Source organism: Diabrotica undecimpunctata, chromosome 10 (genome assembly GCF_040954645.1).
Source record: "Diabrotica undecimpunctata isolate CICGRU chromosome 10, icDiaUnde3, whole genome shotgun sequence".
Classification (NCBI taxonomy): domain Eukaryota; kingdom Metazoa; phylum Arthropoda; class Insecta; order Coleoptera; family Chrysomelidae; genus Diabrotica; species Diabrotica undecimpunctata.
Genome location: NC_092812.1, coordinates 33,850,215 through 33,870,000, shown reverse-complemented (window position 1 = coordinate 33,870,000; position 19,786 = coordinate 33,850,215).

Here is a 19,786-nt window from a genome sequence, read left to right as displayed (position 1 = left end):
TAAAAGATAAAAATATGTGTCGAGCAGATAAAAGGCGTGATAAGATAACTGATAAGAGGTAATACTAGATGAATGCTTAATTATTAAAGGTGATGAGACTTTCTTAGTAAAAAAGTATTTTTTTTCAAATAACTTCTTAGAAATAAACAATAAATTGTAAAATAAATGTTTAAAAACATTGCGATTTTCAGATAAAATTCTGTTTTATAATAAAGAATTTAAAAAAATCTATTTTATTTCGTTGCATTGGAAACAAAAAAATTACTTTTATCGTGTCATTTAGTTTTAGTCTTGTGGATGTGTGTGTCTGTTTGGGGATTATTAGGTTTGAAGTGAATTAGCCCAGTCTGGTTATACAAAAATCATCGATTTCACGGCAAAATGTTTCGCAGATATCTGAAGCTTTTAAGACATAGGTGGGGGTTACTAGATGACGAATAGATAAAAAGATACACCTATTTTTACCTTGCGTTTTTTTTAAACAATAATTTATGGTCAGAATTTGATTTTTTATCCATAAGTTTTTTCCCTTATAATTTAAATAAACAATATTTATACCATTTTTTTTATATCAAGAATATCTTTATTTTCCAGTTTTTTCAATTAAAATTGATAAATAATTTACGGAGATATTTGCAAAAAAGCAGTTTTTTGCACTAATTTATAAATTTAATTAATTTTTTTATTAACAAAATAAAATGTTATTAATACATTTCAACATTGAGGAATTACCGTCCTTTAAATTTGTGCGAAATTTCCCCCCGATCGGTCAAATAGTTTAAAAGTTATTCAATTTGTTTATCCCTGGGACTAATTATTTAAACCATTGATCTTGCCCTATGAATGATGCTAGACACATTTAACAAATTTCATAGGATTCTTTAAGACTTATACTATCTCATAAGTTAAATGAATATTGAGTTTTCATCGAAATTATTTACAAAATAAACGTTTGAAAAAGGGGTATGTTTTTTACTTATAAACAATTGTAGTAACTTCTATATTTTTCAAGCTACAGACTTGTACGTACAACCATTAGATAGCTAGTAAAAAAACTCATATTTAACAAAAAAAATAAATCTTCTATGAACAGTAGGAACGAAGTTAGCGACAATTTTTGTTAATTATATCTGCATTGTTTATAAACATTAAGAAGTAAAATTTGCAAAAATTTTGAATGAAAATCTAAACTTTATATTGAATTTTATAGCTATAAAATTCATCCAATTTTTCGAAACTTAAAACCTTTCGAAACGAAGTTACTTTCGAAAGATCGACATAGGAAAGTGGAGGGGAAACTCTTTTAGCTCCTCGCTGCAAAATTTAATATTATGGTTACGGATTTATCATTCAAAAGCTTCAACAGTTCTGTAGGAATTTCATCAGGTCCATTTGCTTTTCCATTTTTAGCGTTTCTTATTGCGTATTCTACTTCTTCTTTCAATATGTCTGGCCCAGTTGCATTGATTATCTGAGTTAAGTTGTTTCTATCGTCTTCAAATAATTCATTCAGGTATTCTGTCCATCTTTTTATTTTATTCTCTAGATCTACAATAAGATTTCCATCTTTGTCTTTAAGTTTACCTATTTGGCATTTCTTTATGCTTCCTGTTATCTCTACTTTTTTGTGCATATTGAACGCATCGTACTTTTTCTCATAGGTTTCCATTTCTTCACATTGTTCTGTAATCCACTCCTCTTTGGCTTCTTTTATTCTCTTTTTTATGTGTTTATTTATTTCTTTGTATTTGTCTGGGTAATTCTTCATCTTTCTTCTTTGTTCCATCAAGTCTAGTATATCTTGTGTCATCCACCTCTTATTCTTTGTTGTTGTTTTTGTAAGATGTTTCTTTCCTGCTGTTTGTATAGCTGTATTTATGTAGGTACTTTAATTTTTGGTTAACGTTGTTTGTATCGTTAATTTGTTGCTGCACTGAACGGAGGTTTTCATTTATTTCTTCTCCTGTTTCTTGTCGTATATTTTTGTTTCTAAGTTTATTTAAATCTAGTGACTTTCTGTGTGGTCTTCTAATCTTTTTTGGTCTCGCCTCTATCACAGTAACTACCGGGTTATGATCTGAGCCTATATCAGCTCCTGGGTACGTCTTAGTACATTTACAGCATTATGATACCTCCTTGCTATCATAATGTAGTCTATTTGATTTCTCACTACTTTTTCTTTGGTATATTGTGGAGATGTCCATGTATATAACCGTCGAGGAGGTAATTTGAAAAAGGTATTTGTTATTACGAAGTCTTCACTTTGGCAAAATTGAATCAATCGATCTCCTCTGTCATTTCTGTTTCCAAGCCCATATTTTCCTACTTGTTCTCCTTACCTACCTTACCTTGACCCACCTTGGCATTAAGATCGCCCATTAATATGTTAATGTATGGAAAGACTGACTTAATAAGTGAAGACAAACAACCTGCAACAAAAAGGTTCAGACCTGACAGTGAAGTCGAATAAATGAACCAATGATTGATTTTAACTTTTAAACCAATGTATGTAAAGAAAATAAAAAAAGTAAAGTTCAATAAACATTGCAAAATTTAATAAGGCAAGTGATGAAAAAATCGACTTATTTTATCAAAGCAGTAAGGCAGATTAGATTAATATTGTATATCATATTTGTAAGAAAAATAGAATAAAAATCAATATTGTTAATTATAAAAATACAAACAATTATAATTAATATAAGGAATATAATAATATAATGTGTAAAAAATTACCTGAAATTTAATTTATAAAATATATAAGTATTATTACATCATTAATATAAAATGAAAAAACATATGTTGATTTTCCGGGATTTTCCGAGATTTATTGGGGGTGAAAATTATGTCATCATTATTAATACTGCGACAGACTATTCGAGCAAATTAAAAAAAAAAGTATTTGGGGTGAATTTCAAATGGACTCAATTTTTCCGAGTTTTCCCATATTTTCCGGCCAGTGAAAACTATGTAGTTATTCATATTTCGACGAGCTACCCCAGAATAAAAAAAGAGGCTTGCAACTGCAAAGGAAGCCGAAATAATGTAAATTTTTCCTACGTGTTGCAATTTGAAGTTCCGATGCCGAAAAAAAAAACGGAGCTGAAACAGATATCCTCTCCACTTTCCCATGTCGATCTTTCGAAAGTACCGTCCTTTCGAAAAATTAGATAAATTTTAAAGCTATAAGTTTCAATATAAAGTTTAGATTTTCATTCAAAATTTGTGCAAATTTGACTTCTTAATGTTTATAAACAATGGAGATATGATTTTTTTAAAAATAGTCACTAACTTCGTTCCTATTGGTCATAGAAGGTTTTTTATTTTTTAATGTGAGCTTTTTTACCAGCTATCCAATGGTTGTACGTACAAGTCTGTAGCTTGAAAAATATAGAAGTTATTACAATTGTTTATAAGTAAAAAACATACCCCTTTTTCAAACGTTTATTTTGTAAGTAATTTCGATGAAAACTCAATATGCATTTAACTTCTGAGATAGTACAAGTCTTAAAGAAACCTATGAAATTTGCTGAATGTGTCTAGCATCATGCATAGGGCAAGCTCAATAGTTTAAATAATTAGCCTCAGGGATAAACAAATTAAATAACTTATAAAATATTTGACTGATCGGGAGAAAATTTCGCACAAATCTAAAAGATGGTAATTCCTTGATGTTTAAATGTATTAATACCATTTTATTTTGTTAATAAAAAAATTAATAAAATTTATAAATTAGTGCAAAAAACTGCTTTTTTTGCAAATATCTCTGTAAATTATTTATCAATTTTAATTAAAAAAACGGGAAAATAAAGATATTCTTGACATAAAAAAATGACATAAATACTGTTTATTTAAAATATAAGGGAAAAAATTTATAGACAAAAAATTAAATTGTGACCATAAATTATTGCTTAAAAAAACGCAAGATAAAACTAGGAGTATCTTTTCATCTATTCATCATCTAGTATCCCCCACCTATGTCTTAAAAGCTTCAGATATCTGCGAAACATTTTTCCACCTTTTTTTTAACCAGACTGGGCTAAATGTCTATTCGCCATATTAAGTTTATGGGATTACCATTTTTACATGCTTTACAGAGAGGTGTAGTAATTATTATTTGAATAATATTATTATTTGACCTATTATAATTATTATGAGTCCATCATGTATTATGCTGCAATAACATTTAACAAAAAAATAATAATAAAATAATTAATATTAATTAAAGATCTATATAAAGATCTTTAGATTTTCTAGTTCTTGTATTTTAGTAATTACCGAAAGAAACAGTTCAGATATTACGATGCTCAAAGACTCAACTAATCAAAGTAATGCAGCGTTCGATATAAAATCAAATACCAGGTTAACTGATATCGCAGACGGTATCAGTCAGAGACAGAGGTGGAGTTGAGTAGTTTTACCCTGTTTTTACATTGCATAGAATACAAATTTTATAACAGCTATTTTCTGTAGAAAATATTAAAAAATATAGATGGTTAATAATTGAAGACCTTGGGACCAGAAGGGGACATGCCACAAAAGATTATTTTGGAGAAAACGTCATTTTAAACTTATTTTCAAATCCTGAAATCCAAATTTTACATTGTTCTCGGAAGTAAGGTCCACAATCGTTTGGAAATATGTTATTAAATACACAATAAAAGTAACAAAAATTTTTATTGAACGGTTTTTGAGTTTTTGAACATTTTTTGAAAAAATATGAGGCTTATCCCCTTTTGAACAAAAAAATATATTCTAAAAAATGAACATAAAATGCAACAATAAAATAATATATTCAGTTGTCAATATTTTCAATATCCGAAAAGTCGTCGAAATGTTCAATATATTCCAGTGATTCATTATCAGTACCTGGTAGAATCTGTTGGCAGGCACCAATTTCTTCATAAAATTTTAGGAAAGCTGGTGGAATAAACTGTAACAGCTGGGAAATATTTTCAATTTTTTTTCTATTTAGTGGAATAGGTTCACTGTATTTTGATTTCAAATCCCTGGAAAGTAAAATTGACTTCCTCATACCTTTCTTTCCAATATTAACTGCCTTATAGTCTTCATTTATAAGATGTTTTATATACATTATGTTAGGTTGTTCAGATGAAAACTTGAGGCTTGATATTTTGGAAAAGTTAACTTTTTCCTTGTCATCTGTATGGCTTTTTTTCGTAATTTCGCTTTGGAGTTCTTTAAAAGAAAAAAAGTCGGATTGTTTCAATACAATTACCTCAAAGCAGTTTTTTCTTTTACATTTTCTCACTGCTTCGTACCAATCGTCTGGAGTATACACTTGTTTTAATCGATGGCGCTTATACTTTTCAATTACTGCGAAGTCACGGTCACATGGTAATCTCGTATGCCCTACTACCAAGTATTTGTGCTCAATAGAAGTGAAAATGCCTTCTATAGTAAGTTGTTGCCATAAACAAATTAGAGACCAATTTTTGTTTTGGCCGCTGCAGTTATCTGTATACACTATAAGTTTATTAGCAGTGGGTCTATTAGTTCGAAAATGTTTATATAAAATGCTGGCAATTTCATCGCTACCTCGCTTGGCAATGTTTTCTGGCCACATGTACATGAAGGCCTTTCCACTAATACAGTCATGGATGCCGAGGTTATAAACCCATGCCTTTCTCAAATAGAACGCTGCTCCCACTGTTAAATTTGGCACTGACATTGCCTGTTGTAGGTCAAAGCTGATAACCATTGCATTTCCCGTGGCTTTAGCCTCTTCTGTGTCCTTTTCATTAGATCCTGCATGGCCTGGGCACGTCTTTGATGTAACTCCAAATCAATTTTCAGTGTCTTTGCAATTTCTATGTCAGCTTCATTACTAATTTTCACATTCATTGAATCACATACTTTACAAGTATCGCTCTTAGGTAACTTAAAGCCTATATTAAATTCTGAGCAGAATATGCTCCTATATTTGTCTTGGGTTACTGCCACAAAATTATTTTGGCGGCACCACTCAAGATAATAATCATGATATAAACTGGAAATTGAAATATCGGAATCTAGGTAGACTTTTGTTGGGTTTTTTTGTCTGCTGTAATGGCTTGTGTATTTTGGTATCAAATTAATATGCTGTCTAACATACTCACAGTGTTCTTCTGGTATTTTCTTGTTGTTGTTGTCATGCTTACCTCTTTCATCTGACTTTGGAGTAGACGCACCTTCTTTATTTTGGTGAACCAGTCTTTCAATACGTTTTTTTGAAATGCCGTGTATGGCAAGAAACTCTTTCTTACAAATTTCAATTTCATCTCCATTGAAGAATCAAATCGCTGCTATTTCCGGACACTGTATAGTCTTTGTCATCTTCGCTTTCATTTAAAAATGGATCTTGGTGACTGTGATCAGAATCAAACTCAGAAAAGTCTATTTTCCGTTTGCATGCACGAGAATGTTCCGCCGCCATGTTGATTGCTACTGTGGCTTGTCTCGTTAGGTTAAAAAATAAAGTAATGGTGACACAACGGGACTTAACTACAGCGGCGCCATCTCTAAGAAAAAAGCTGAAATTTTCTCTTCGGGACATTAATACGGTCTTAAAGTGGGCGATTTCTACTTTAACTCAATTTTGATGAAATTGTGGCTTGCCACCTTCTGGTCCCAAGGTCTTCAATTTAGTTATTATAAGGATTTTTTCTTTTTTTTAATTTTAGTTTTGGACTAATAATAATATATTCAAACAAGTCTCGAGATTCGAGTATTTATGCGTATAAATATTTAGCTATCGTGTAACGAAATATTTTGCCTACCACATAGGGTATTATTATGGGGGTTCTGGGGGTTTTGGGGGTATCTGTAAAATAATAAACAAACTCTAAAATGGTTTATAATCGACCTCGGGAAGCAATCAATATCAACGCAAAGAGGATTGAAAATACATTTTGGGTATTTTAACTTGTACCATAGGAACTGAAATACACTAAAAATATTCTTCGATACTTTAGCAAATACGAGGGGATTTCAATATATATCAAGAAATTTTAAAAATGCTACAATCGAAATCGAAAGTGTAAGAAAACAAGCTAATGAAGCAGTTTATATATCGGGATGTCTAAGGGATGGATGGAATAACGGGGATATAAGATTAGATGAGAAAGTACATATACTTATATAAATCATACGTAAGACTCCTAATGACATATTATGCGCTTGAAACAAGAGCAGATAAAGTAGAAACAAAAATAAGAAATAGAACGTCAGTAATAATAGGTTTGAGATCAATTGTTGATCAACCATTAAGAGGCAGGAACATCGTGACTTTATTGACAGCAGCTCTAAATAACGATGTAGTTGATTTTCCATACCATTGCCTTAGATTTTTCAGCCATGATGTTCTTCTTCTACCAGGACCACAATTACCTTGGATCTTTCCCTGAACGATCAGATGTAAAAGATCATATTTTTCAGGATGTCTCATAATGTGACCGAAGTATTCCAGCTTGCATTTCTTTATTATATTGATCAGTTGTGTTGTTTGGTTCAACCGTCTAAGGACCTCCTCATTTCTAACTCTGTCGACCCAGCTTATTTTTAGTAGTCGTCTGTATACCCACATCTCAAAGGCTGTCAAGCGTCTAAGGATAGCCTCAGTTAAAGTCCACGCTTCCACTCCATATAGCAGAACAGGAAAGATGTAGCAAGATGTCATTCGAACTCTAAGGTCAATGCTAAGATCGTGACTGCAAAGTACGTTTCTCATTTTTACAAAGGCAGCTTGGGCTTGTTCTATTCGGCTTTTAATTTCTGCGGTTGGATCCCAGCTCTCATTAATATTACTGCCGACATACACGAGTTTCTCTACTCTGTCCAGTGTGGCATCTCCGACCTTTATACCGTCATGAGGAAGACAGACGAGAGGGAATGGAACCAGCATGATACAGCATCAGGAAGAGCCGCTCAAAGATGGTGAGATAATTGGAATTCAACGTCACAATCACGACTACAGCTTTAAGATAGGACAAAAACATTACTCTATCCTACCTTCATATTTCTAAATCCTCGTCATCCAGTCTTCTAGTTTTGGGCCATCTTTTTTCTTCGAATAATTTCATTGGAGTCTCTAAGTGATCTTGTGAAAGATCATTTAGTATCATCAGTATTCTTCTGGCTATAAGTCTAAATATGTACTGTCGTTTTAGTTTTCTATATGGTAGTAAGACTTCCACAACAAATGCTTCAATTACTTCATTTTTCTTTTTCTTCTTTCTTTCTATAAGCAATAAATTCTGCTTGTTTATTGGTAGATTGATAACTCTATGGTAGATTGTCGTCCTGCTATTTGGATCACTCTGGTCTTCTTTATTTACGTATAATATTATTTTATTCTTTTTCTCTATTAATTATCTACTTCTTCCATTTCTTCTTCTTTACTACAAGGATTAGGCTTCAAGCCTGTTTCGTCTTTAGTCTTGCCATATATTCCTTTCGTCTAGACAATATATTCCTTTAATTAAATAGCTTAAAAATTAGTTAGTATTTTAATTGAAATAAGCCACAATATTGAAGGTTAAAATAAGTTTATTGACGTTTCAATTTCCACTTCGGAAATCGTTCTCAAAATACAAACAATAATAAACTAAACAAATTTTGATCATTACAAAAAGACAAGTTTATTAAGATTGTTTGAGCTATTCCGTCAAATCCACACGATTTTGAAAACTTCAGTTTTCCTATCAATAATTCACCTAGCTCATTAGGAGTATAAGGGTATAATTGTAAAAAAAGTTTATTTTCAATATAGAACAGGTTCCTTAAAGTACTGTTGTAATGACTGTAAATTTTGAACGTACCTCAATTGGGGCATTATTAAAGAAAATATTGCGGGAACTGATATCAAAATTCTAACCCTGAAATGACGAAGGAGAGGAGAATATTTCACATTTATTACTCACAAATAGTAAACTTATTCCAAAATATACCTTAAAGTTATAATTTTTTATAGAATCAATAGCTTTTAATTGATTTATCTCCCCTTGCCCCAGCGCTGCACTGTTTCGTATGTTCTTTTGAGTATTCGAGAGCCTTTTGATTAACCGCCCAATGCAATATTTGGGGTTGAATCTAAATGTTTGCTTCTCCTGGATAACCCCAAGTGGAAATGAAATAAAGGACATGCTTTTATCTTTAATTCTATCCCATCATGGGGTGAATAGATGTCAAGCACTCAAATAAAAATCAGACGAAATTAATGAAGCCATCAAATCTATCTAGCTTATCATTTTGCTTTATAATTGTACGGATCATTAATTACATTTATGTATATTATATAAGAAATACCTTCTTAGTTTAAAATAATCTTTTTGAAAACGATTTCCTAAGAGTGGAAATTGAAAAGTATTAAAATAAATATAAATAAAAACCGGTAAAGGAATTATTGTAACAAACTCAAAAAAAATACATACATAAAAATATATTTTGTGTTATTGACAAAAATCCATTTTTGTTTACCGAAAGAATGGTCGTGTAATATGAAATATCTATACTAGGTAATATGGAATACTATGAAAGACATTCAGAATACCAGAAAAGACATTCTGCATCATCTTTTAGGTTACTGTCCATATTCGAGAATTCTTCCTCATCAGTCGAGTCATCTAGGGATGGGATACTTTCATTTAAATCATCTGAAGATTTCTCGTCATCTACCAGTTCCTTTCTCGCTTTTTTCCTAGCTCAACTTGAACGTGCTGCCACAACATCCATTTTTCTGCTACCAGGTTTTACATCGTCATTTAGCTTTTTCTTTCCGTCGAACCCAACTTATCTTTTAATTTTTTTTTTCAATTTTCGACACGATTGTCTCTTCCAGTTCATTTTAGTTTAAGGTTGTACTCAAATTTTGGCTGTTCCTAATTTCTGCCTCTTGTGCCTTGTCGTTTCGGAATGGAAAGTATGTGTTGTGATAAAACTGGTTGTCCATTTGACCCTTCATCGGTGTTTTCCTGGTCACGAGGCCGGTTTATCTGGCTTTCATGTCCAACGGGTGCTTTTTCATTATTGTGTGCTTTCACTAGGGAACCCTCTTCGGAAAAAATATGTCTGTTTACTGGAAAAATACCCATTTGTAGAAATCCATTGACTACCCTTTCGCACGTTTAGATCTTCAAGTAAGCTTTACTAAGCAGGTCACTGATGTCAAAATAAGATATTGGGCGGTTATTTTGCGTTAAAAATTGACAAATGTCTTCACTGTAGAAAATTTCCAAAACCACCATTACGGATTTGCCGAGCGGTTGCAACTTGTATGTAGTGTGAAGCGGTAAGCACAATAAAGTTACGTGGTTTTCCCTAGCAGCGATAATAACATCTAGGTTTCTCGTGTGCGAGTGATGCAAGTTCAAAATCAAAAGTATAGGGCTTTCGGCACTTGGTTTTACATAATCGATAAAGTGATTAAATGGAAGGCAAAAATACTTCCAGGTAGAGGCACATAATTCCCGCTTGCGCTCATACACAAAACGCAAGTAATCATAGACCCTCGCTCTGAGAAGTCAGCGCTCGTATTTACCTCTTTTCCTTTGGGAAAAAACCTAAGGACACTTTGATTGAACTATAGTAAGAAAATTTTCGTCGACTTTAAATCTTTTTTTTTTATTTATTTACGCTGTAACCACAAGAGTTATTAGCGACCTAAAAAATATAATACAGGTAAAGTTAGAAAAAATTACAATAATTGATACAGTCCTGAGTCTTTAAGATAACTTATTGTGTTTTTAATGTTCATGTTTTTTCCTAGGGCTTCCTTTATATTATTTGGGATAGTGTGCCTCTTTCTTGCTGCTTAGTTCGCGTAAAGAGGTGTTTATGTGTAAAGTTACTGTGTCCTAGTCGCAAACGTGTTATTCTTACTTGGTGGTGTCTATTCGCTGTGGGTTGGAGCCACAGTTTCACTAATTTTTTGATTTCCTTGAGTTTATTTTGTGATGCACTCCACTTATTTTGCCACGCACTTAACACTTTATATTTTATTTCTGACTTGAAAGTCAGAAAGTCAACTGAAGAAACCTCATTAATAAGAATGGATTCCTGGCTGAAGGATGCTAAGCGAGCTAGTTCATTTACTTCTTCATTTCCTTGTAAACCTGAATGTGATGGAACAAACATGAAGTCAACAGTGATCTTATTATTATTAAGAATCTCTATTTCTGATTGGATATGTGAAGCAATTGGAATATTGGTATATAAACGTTTGATAGTGTGAAGTGAGCTTAGTGAATCGGTTATTATGAGAGACGTGGACTGTTTCGACTCTTTTATGTGGATAAGTGCTTGTAATATTGCAAACAACTCTGCAGTGTATGACTAATGGGATTGAATTTAAATTTTAAGGATGTATTGGGTGTGAGCATTGCTGCACCAACACCGTCTGAAGATTTGGATGCTTCAGTGTATATCTTATAGTGATTTTTATAAGTTTCCATTTCTATTAAGAATGATTGTTTGATCAGGTCTGTTAGAGTCTCACTTTTTTATTATACTAAGGTTAGTATTAATCTTGAGAATTGGTATTAACCAAGGTGGAGAAGTTAGGAAATTTGTTGTGAGAATTTCAGGAAATTCAAGATGTAGGTCATGAAGGTTTCTTCTAACTCTTTCGTAAAATGGTGGATCTAGTCTTGTTGTAGAGAAAGTGTCTTGAAATCGATCTGTGAACGTATTGGTATAAGTAGGGTGTTCTTGATTACTATCTATTTTAGAAGCATATGAGAGAGAATAGGTTTTCTCTATTTCTAGATAATGCTTCACTAGATCCTTTTCCAGATGATCTGGCAAAATAGGTTTTCTCCCTAGTTTTATTTGGCATACCTCACCAGTAGCAGCATCTTTCTTACAAGCCTAAAAAAGGTGGCACGGGTCTCCTTGAAAGTTTTGCATGCCTTAAAACAACCAATTCTTTTGCTTCTAACTTATATCACTGCTTTTTCTTGTCTTTCACATTCCACTTACGTTGTGACGATGTGGTTGTAGCATTCTTTTTCATTTTGTTAATCGTTTGAGACATTTCTGAAATAGAAGCCAATTTTACTCTACTTGCAAAAATATAATTCCGTATAGAGAAGTTATAGAGAAAAGTTAATAAATATATAAATTTGTTATAAATATTCTAATAATTATTAGAAAAGTATAAATGACTTAAAATAATTTTTATTTTCCATTTTAGAAATGGAATTTGGTAGGGCAGTGTATTTTCACCTTTTAAATGAACGTTACTTCTCCGATTACTTATTCTAACTCCAGCAAGAGCAGCTTTAAGTGTTAACTTGATTCGCCAATTGAATTATCTCTAACAAATTGGACATCAAAGAATCAAAGATACCCTCGATGGATCTCTATCCTTTCACTTTTTCAATTAACCCTTCCAATGCCTTCCAGAGTTCCTTGATGCATCGCGATGATTGATTTCGTTCTGCAACTACATTGTTCGTCCATTACAATACGTTTATCAATTTCATATCATATTTATATTAAAAATTAAACACATTAAACATTTTGAAATATGTTCAAACTTTAAAAAAAATGTCTGGATGTATCTTTTTAAAAAGTTAGTATTACAAGAGAAAGATCAATATAAAATGAGACGAAATAAACACATTAATACTCAAGCGGAAATTTCAGCTTCTGTTAGACGTCATTATGAATGATTTTGAGAACCCTTTTGACCAAATGACTTATTAATGAGATTTTTCGTTGATCAGAACGTTATTTTGCATTATCTTTTTTAGTTATTATAAAAAATGTTGATAACAGTCATTCTTGAGGATAATACCAGTATTGTATATGGTTTTAAACAGATGTATTATCGTTATTGACTTTCATGAAGTTTGCTGGTTCTATAGGGATTTCGTCCCTATAGAACAAGTTTCAATTTTGAAAGTTTGTTTCTAGTGTCCGAAACAACTCATCTATATATTCAGTCCATCTTTATAATAATTTGTTTTTAGGGTCTGTGATTATGTTTCCATCTCTATCTTTTTAAGTACATTGATCTGGCTTATCTTCTTAATTTCTGTTATTTATTTTACTTTTTTATACATACAGCTATCATATTATAATACAGCTGTCATATTTTCTTTTATAATTTATTTCTTCACATTGTTTCTTAATCCATATTTTTTGCATCTTTTATCTTTCTTTTTGTAATTTGTTGGACAGTCTTTTATTTCTTTTCTTTGTTCCATTAACTTCCATATGTTTAAGGATTATATTAATATCAATTAAGGTTGAATTTAACCAGTTTTGTATAATTTTAAGAGTTATATAATTTTTTTTAATATAGTCGTTAAAGATTTTATTCCTCGTTCAACAATAAGTTTTAAGCATTCTGCGCAGAACTAGTTAGGTCCTTGGCTTTACCATCTTTGATCTTTCTTCTAGCAGATATGACTTCTTCAATCGTAATCGTGGGCCCTGTTTGACATTCTGTGTCGTTAACGATGTTGCAGCATAGAATACGTTCCACTTACTAACTTATCTATCCGGAGACATTGGCCAGTCAGTGGGAAAATTGCTTATACCGGCAATCACTCGGTGACGTTTTCTGCATAGATAGTTATATATATATATATATATATATATATATATATATATATATATATATATATATATATATATATATATACATCGGTTTAGAACGTCTTTCGACGTTGTCCGATACCTAAACACCATCTCTTCCTATCTTCGCAGTCGTTTGTTGTTAAATTTCTTTCTCATGGACTTGTTTACGCCGTGTTGCCATTCTAATCTGGGTCTTCCTCTTTTCCGTCGACCTTTCGGTTGCCATTCTATTACTGTTTTGGGGAGTCTTGTTGCTGGCATCCGTTGAACATGCCCATACCACCTTAATTGTTTCTTCTCTATATCTTGAGTTATATTTCCTTCTATTCCCATACGTTGGTTTATTACATCATTTCTGATTCGGTCTCGTCTGGAAATACCTAAAGATCTTTTCATTGCATCCATCTCTACTGCTTCTATTCGCTTTTTGTTCTTTTTACTAATTCTCCATGTTTCAGTGCCATAAAGAAGAGTAGTTTTAATCATGGTCTCATATATATTAAATTTTCTTCCTTTCGTTATCTCTTTACTCCACAGTATACCATTGAGCCATCCTAAGACTTTCTTTGCTTGAGTGATTCGTTTTTCTATTTCCCGTGTATCAGTTCCTGTATTGTCAAAGGCAACACCCAAGTAGTCATAGCTCTGACAGCAGGAAATATGTTGTCCGTTTTCGAGGTCTATGTTATCTTACTCGTTTCCAATACAAAGATATTTGGTTTTTGTTGTATTGACATTCATTCCCCAGTCGTTATATTCTTCTATCAGTTTTCTAAGCATGTACTGCATGTCTTCCCTGTCGGTCGCTAGCACTACCTGGTTATCAGCAAACTGGAGTATATATATATACATTCATTGCTAAGCTCTATACCCATCCTATGCACCTTTCTTTTCCATATTTCCAATGCCGCTGCAACATATATCTTGAATAAGGTTGGTGAGATACAGCATCCCTGTCGCAAGCCTTTTGTAACCAGGAATTCTTCCATTAGATACTTTCCTGTTTTTATCTGTGCCTTTGAGTCTCTATATAGTTCTTGTACAGCATTTATCAGTGTGTGGTTGATGTTAGATCTTTTCAACGTTGTCCACAGTTTTGTTAAGGGGATGTTGTCATATGCTTTTTGCAGGTCTACAAAAGTAATATGAGTTTCTAGATTCTTAGCCGATCTTTTTTCTATTATTTGTTTAAGACAAAATACGTTATCGGTGCACGATCTTCCTGCTTGGAACCCGCTTTGTTCTTCCTCTTCATTGTGCTTATATTCTTCCTCGATCATATTTCTCAAAATTCGTCCATACAGTCTGCTCAGGGTGCTGATTACCGATATGCCTCTATAATTATTACAATTCCTTTTGTCCCCCTTTTTGTGTATTGAGGACCTGTATGCTGTTCTCCATTGTTCTGGTACTGGGTGTCCATTTAGACACTGATTGATCACACAAGTTAATTTTTCAAATAGTTTATGAGTTCCATTCTTAAGCATTTCAGCATAGATTCCCTCAGGTCCAGCGGATTTACCATTCTTTAGGGTCATTACAGCCTTCCTTACTGTTTCGATGTCTACCCTTGCTTCCTCTGCTTGTATATGTACTGACTGTGTTGGAGAGTTCGCTAGGTATTCTTGTCTTGTCTCTGTCAGCAAGCTTTCATAGTGATCTTTCCATTGTCTTGGTTTTATGGTGTGTAGGTGTGCTTTGTCTTAGTTAGATAGTTACCCTCACTTAATATGCTGTCCGATAAGTTTAAGAAAAACACAATTTTATGGTTTGAAATACACTTTATTATTTAGTATAGTCTCCCTGAACATAAATAGACTTGTTCCAACGAGATTCCAATTTATGAATTTCATCCCTGAAGTGAGAATCTGGAAGGGCTGGAAAAAACGTTTCCACAGCTGTTATGACCGCATTATCTGATGAAAAACGCTTTCCACACATAAATATTTTTATATATTAAATTAGATTAAAGTCGCTGTGGGCCAAATCTGGTGAATACGGTGGATTTTCCAACAATTCGAACTTAAATTCAAAGATTTTAGCCATTGCTCATGACACGGTGGATTGTCCTGATGAAAATCGGTTTTTTTCTTCTGCAAACCGGATCTTTTTTCACGAATTTTTTCCTTCAGCTGGTCTAAAAGTTTACAATAATATTCAGAATTAATTATTTTACTAGTTTACACAAGTAAGTAATCCACAAACAAATTTCCTTTCGCATCCCAAAAAACTGATGCTAAAACGCTTTATATGTTGCTAAGAAAGTCACATTCGAATGTGTTTTTGTTCCATTGTTAGCGAATCCGTTACTAATTGTAAACGCAACTTTCTGAAACCCAATACTTCAGCCAAATATTACTTACACTACCCAATGTAAGATTCGACCGAATTCGACGATTTTCCGATACGATATCCGATATTTTTTCTACGATCTCTGGTGTTGTTGCTGTTTTTGGATGATCTTGAGGTGGGTCGTGTTCAAGGCTTGCACGCCCATGTTTAAATTCCGAAATCCATCTTTGTAACGTACTAATTGAAGGAGAAGAGTGATTATATACTTTCAACAGTAGGTTATAAATTTCCTTTGCTTCAAAACCTTCCAAAAGTAAAAATTCAATCACTGTACAATATTTGATTCTTTCCATTGGAGTCGATACTAAATGGCTTGTAGTTAAACAATGAATTAACAGATTGAAATGAAACTTTACGTACGTTCAAATGAAGAATGTACCAACACATCAAAAAAAAAATAGGCTAATAGCAATACCCTCTCTTATTGAACCGCAAAACTTATTGAACAGCCTAGTAGTTTATCCTGAAGGACGTTTTAGTTACCAGGGTATGGCACGTGTAGTCATAAGTGTGGGATGACTGCCGTGTGAGGACCAATTGTTTAAAATCAACTCTAGTCTATTACTCTTGGTGCCACTGTTTCGAAAACAAAAGATACTACAGCGCCGTCCATACACCCCCATTGCACCTATTTTGCTGATATTGTTTATTTAATCTATGCACTTTACTGGAATCTTCGTTCATTTATTTGTCTATCTATCTAAGTCCTGTCGTTTTACAATAAATTTCGTGACATTTTTTAGTTTATCCTCGATTACAGAGGCTATTAAACTATGATCTGAACGAACCTCAGCCTCAGGGTACGTTTTCGCACATTTAATGCCGTTAGGGTTTCTCCTTATCCTCATGATCTAATTCATCTGGGTTCTCATATTGTTTTAGAGTTTTACAAAATCGTCGCTCTGACAAAACAGTTCTAATCTTTCGCCACTCTCGTTTCTGGTTGCGAGGCCATAGTTTCCGACATATTCCGCTCGTTTTTTTAAAACTTTCTTTTTAAGTTCCTTGGCCGACCTTGTATTTGTGATTGTGACTCCACGTCTGTGCCAAAGTAAGTTTTTAGTCCACAGATTTAACAAAAAAGCGAAATAATTTAATTCGACGGTCTCAACTCAAAAAAACAGAGACAGTATAGACTCAGTATAGCTTGCAGTTGTCATTCTTAAGTAAAGTATCAGGGGCAAGTTGATAATAAGGAAAACTTTCGATTTTGCAGCTATCTGTTGATGGGGTATATTTTTTACTGAGTCATTTCGTTCCTTATATTGAGTTGGCAACATTTTTTTTATTATTATGCTTCATGGTTGGTATATTTTTGTTTGTTCTAATCTGTTTAAGTCATTTCATGCTGATACAGACTATAATTGATATTTTAACAGTTATTTTTTATATATTGTTGTCATTTTCAATTTCCTGTTTTTTATTTTCTGCTACTATTACTCGTAAGAATTTATAATGTCTAAATTTTTCTTTATTTAATCTCCACATTTATTTTTTTTTTCTCTTTGTATGCTGTTTTATTTTTATGTACTATTATTATTTGTTTTTACAAAATATTGTTCAATATTTTTGAATTGTTTTTGTTTGGTTGCTTTTACTTTCTTCCAAGCTAACTTTGTCATCCCACGAATACTCTTACTTTTGAAAATATTTATATCTCATGTATTTCTATATTTAGATTTACTATTAGATATATTAATAAATCCAATATTCAAAAATACGAAATACCGATCCTACATTCTAAAACTGGAATTTAAGAGAATATTGATCTCATTTGTATTTCTTTGTAAACACGCTAATAGATGTCGACACACCAGGTTGGTTAAAATTGGGAGCCTGTCCCGTGTCGTATTAAGCTTTAAGTATTTGGTAGTAGATGGCGCAGTGACAATAAAAATTAATATTAATGAAAGATTTTTACTACAAATACACATATTGGTATAGGGCTACTTCCGAAAGATTAATATGTTTACCGGATGAGACAATTTCTGCACTGTTGACTATGTATATTTTGTCATAAATAGTCCAGGAAAATAAGTTTTTCTGGGACTTTGAATAATGCAGGTATCTAAAAAGTTTTTTGGTTAATATAAACCTATAAAATATGGATATATATCTTCATCATCATTTTCAGAGTATTCCACAAATTATGGTGCAGCCTCCGTTACATAGTCGTTGTTCATTTCTTCCCACGATTGTCTAATATTCGTTTTTCTGTGCTATGTTGAACCGGCTTGTTTCCATATGGCATAGTCTCATCTTAAATTTGGACATCTTTTTGGTTTCTTGACAGCTTAGATACCAGAATGCAATTCCAGCTTTATGTATTAATTGTCCCAGGTATACATATTAGTCTACTTTCTCAAGTGCAATGTTGTTTATTAGTATCTACATCTTGGACATCCACTAGCTCATTGTACATGGTTTTTGTTCTTGTAAGTTCACTTTTAAACTAACTTTATAAGTTCTTGTACTTCAGCAGATTGTAGCAGGATTATTAGCGATTAGTTGTCGTCTGCAAATCTTGATGGCTGAGGTATTCTCCATAAATGGATACACCTTTGTTCTTCCAGTTCATTGTGCTGAATATATTTTCTAAAGTTGCGAAATGAAGAGCTTTGGTGATATTGCGTCTTCTTGTCGGACGCCTCTAGTAGTGGAAAATTCTGGAGTATTTTCATAAATAAATATTTATCTTAACTTTTGCTTGTCTTTATATAATTGCTTAAATCTTTATGTGCGGTTTGTCAATGCCTTGGTTGGTCAACGCTTCTATTACTGCTTTGAGATATATAGAATCAAAAGCCTTCTCGAAATCTATGAAGATTTATAGGTCTATAGGTCTGTAGTTTTTGATATCCTCTTTCCTACCTTTTTTATGAATGGGAATTATGTTTGTTCTATTCCAGTGGTCTGGTATACATCTTGATATTAGGAAAATTGTAAATGTGCCTGCTAAGATTTTTTACCAGCGTATTTAAGCAGTTGCATTTATTGCAGATCCTAAAAATATCATGGGTTTCGCACACTTCCACACTTGCTCACAAACATCACAAAGAGAAGAAAAACATAATACTTCGGCCATATAATTAGAGGAACCAAATACCATCTACTTCGCTTTATAATACAAGGAAAAGTGGAAGGAAAGAGATAGATTGGTCGAAAGAAACTTTCCCGCCTGCGTAACATTAGAAAATCGTGTGGTACCACAGTAGAAGAATTATTTCGCGCAGCAGCCGATAGAGAACGGTTTTAGGAAATTGTAAACATGATGGTGGCCAACGTTTGAATACGGACCTAAAGATGAAGACTGTTATGCTATCTATTTCAGCTACTTACCGCTTTTCACTTTTCTCATTTTCGATTCTACTTCTTCCGGAAGGATTTCTGATACATCTTCTTGGTTACTGATTGCTTCTTCAAGTGTTTCAGGAGCTTTCTATAGTTCGCTGTAGAATTTAACGACGAGTTGTATTATTCCATATCTGTCTGTAATTCTGGTGTTTCAGTTTGTTCGAGCCACGGCTTGCTTATTTCCAATGATTAATGCTTTTCTTGTTCTCTTATAGTTTTTCCTGTTTTTGTTTGTATTTTTTACTAGTCTTTCATTGTATTTTCTTATGTCTTCCTTAATACTTTCGTTACTGTCTTATAAAGTTCTGTGTTTTGTGTTCTCTGAAGATGCTTCTTAGTTTTATTTCCCTTCTGAATTTTAGCATTATTTTGGTTTTATTAGACAGTTTTCTATGTTCACTTTATTGTTAAAGGCATCCGATATTTTTAGCGCTATCAAGGATGATTTCCATTAATTGAGAGCTGTCGATTTGGTGATGTAAGCTTTCATCAATTTTCC